Genomic DNA, 2500 nt, shown 5'->3' with positions numbered 1-2500 from the left:
TCGCTCTGGGTTGGAGCCGATACCGTGCTGCGAACCCTGTACCTACCAGCCTGTAGTCCGATGGCTTAACCACTGCACTACCGAGGCCGGTGAAACGACATTGACTGATGCGCGCTAATGCTCTGCACCAATATTATAAATTCCATGAGAGTGATTGTATAATATGAATGACGAAACCGTTAATACCATCAAGCCCGTATCGGCACAAAGACAGACATCAGAGGTAATGTGTTAATTGGAGAACAAACACTCACAAGTTAAAGCTGTTTTTCATTTCAACTTATTTTTTCGTTCATATATCCAATTAATGTTCAAACACGCTGTCCTGGGCACACACTTCAGCTATCTGCGTTGTCCGTCCAGGACAGTGGGTTAGTTGTTAGTTGTTAATTTGTTAGTGAGAAAAGGGTCCTTAAAACTCGTTCTCGGTGGGAACCGGTACCGGGCTGCGTTCTCTGTACCTGCCAGTTTTATGATCGATGGCTTAACCACGACACCACCGAGGCTGGTAGTCAAAGCAGCTGTTATGACAGGCACTCAAGAATTGTTGTCAGAACAATAAGACAAAGAAATATCAATATGGAAAATATGAAACCAGCTATGCTTTTTCTTTTTAAAAATCTTTTTTTTTTTCTTTTTTCTTTTTATTATTATTAGTATTATTTTTTTTTTTATTATTATTTTTTTTTTTTAAATTTTATTTTACAGGGAAAAACACAAGAACCCCCACAAACCCCCCCCCCAAAAAAAAAAACAAAAACAAAAAAAAAAAAAAAAAACACCCACTAGCCAACAAGACACTAACACCAAAAAAAAAAAAAAAAAAAAAAAAATTATAGCACAAACAAAACACGACTTTATTATGATAGATTGAACAAAAGCGTTGTATTGTTGTATTGGTTAAGGACACCACTAGAGAACATTGATAATCATTATCTACTGGATGTGAAACAAATGGTACTTGTAACATACAGTCATACATACACTTGATATGTTTTCCATTAGCAGACAAGGCTATCTCACAGGACGTAGTACATGCTGTCCTAATAGGGAAATGCATACAAAAGATCCCTTGCTGCTAATGGTTAAATATAGCGGGTTTTCTTTACGACTACGAGTCAGCGCTTTCTAAATTTTTGACATCCAATAGCCGAAAATTAATAAATCAGAGTGTTCTAGTGGTGTCGTTAAACAAAGCAAAGCTCTCTTAAATCCACTTTCTCACAGACAGGACAACACATACCACGACCTTTGATATACCATTCGTAGGATGTCCGATGGGTCCGATAAATAATAAATCATCGTGTTCTAGTGATGTCGTTAAACAAAGCAAAGCTCTCTTAAATCCACTTTCACACAGACAGGACAGCACATACCACGACCTTTGGTATATCAGTCGTGGGATGTCCGAAAGGTCCATCGCGAGGATTCGATCCTACGACCCATGCACTAAAATCGGGATATCTATACCGACTGCGCTAGGTCCGCTCGCTATGAACGACTTAACTCATTACATTTACTACAGTTGACATGTGTTAAAATGTATTGTTCTGTCACATTACATGCTTCGATTATTAATTTTGCCACAGGGGATTTAAAGATTATCTGTATTAAATGGTAATTGGGATACATTTGAGTGGAACACAATGTAGATTTTGTTGATCGCAGACAGTGACAAAGAAGACATTATCATGAGTTATATCAACATACCTGCCTAACTGCCATTCCAGGTGGTGGTTGACAAGTGTTATGTTGTACCCGTGTCTCGTGTAGCCATCTACATGGGAGCCACCAACAAGCAGTCGAGTGTGCAGAGGGTTGGGGTGGAGGAGGGTTGGAGTGTCGTCCCCATTTCTGCTCCAAGCTAATTTTCTTGTATTTTCTGCAGTAACGTGACCCGACCACCACATAGTCATGGCCATAATGTAGTTTTCCGATCCACAATTCCCCGCACATGCTCCTGTCAATACTTCTTGAAAGGTTTTGTTGTTCTTATTGTTGTTGGGGTGGTGATGGTGGTGGGGGTGGTAATGGTCGTTGACAAGTGTTATTGTTGTTGGGGTGGTAATGGTCGTGGGAGTGGTAATGGTGGTTGACAAGTGTTATTGTTGTTGGGGTGGTGATGGTGGTGGGGGTGGTAATGGTGGTTGACAAGTGTTATTGTTGTTGGGGTGGTGAAGGTGGTGGGGGTGGTGATGGTGGTTGACAAGTGTTATTGTTGTTGGGGTGGTGATAGTGTTGGGGTGGTGATGGTGGTTGACAAGTGTTATTGTTATAGTGTACCAAGTTATCTTGTCTTATATCTATATTATGTTTTGTTGTTGTTATTGTTGTTGGGGTGGTCATGGTGGTGGGGGTAGTGGTGGTGGTTGACAAGTGTTATTGTTGTTGGGGTGGTGATGGTGGTGGGGGTGGTGATGTTGGTTGACAAGTGTTATTGTTATAGTGTACCAAGTTATCGTGTCTTATATCTACATTATGTTTTGTTGTTGTCATTGTT

This window comes from Gigantopelta aegis, chromosome 14 (assembly GCF_016097555.1).
Source record: "Gigantopelta aegis isolate Gae_Host chromosome 14, Gae_host_genome, whole genome shotgun sequence".
Taxonomy (NCBI): Eukaryota; Metazoa; Mollusca; class Gastropoda; order Neomphalida; family Peltospiridae; genus Gigantopelta; species Gigantopelta aegis.
This window is presented reverse-complemented; position numbering follows the sequence as displayed.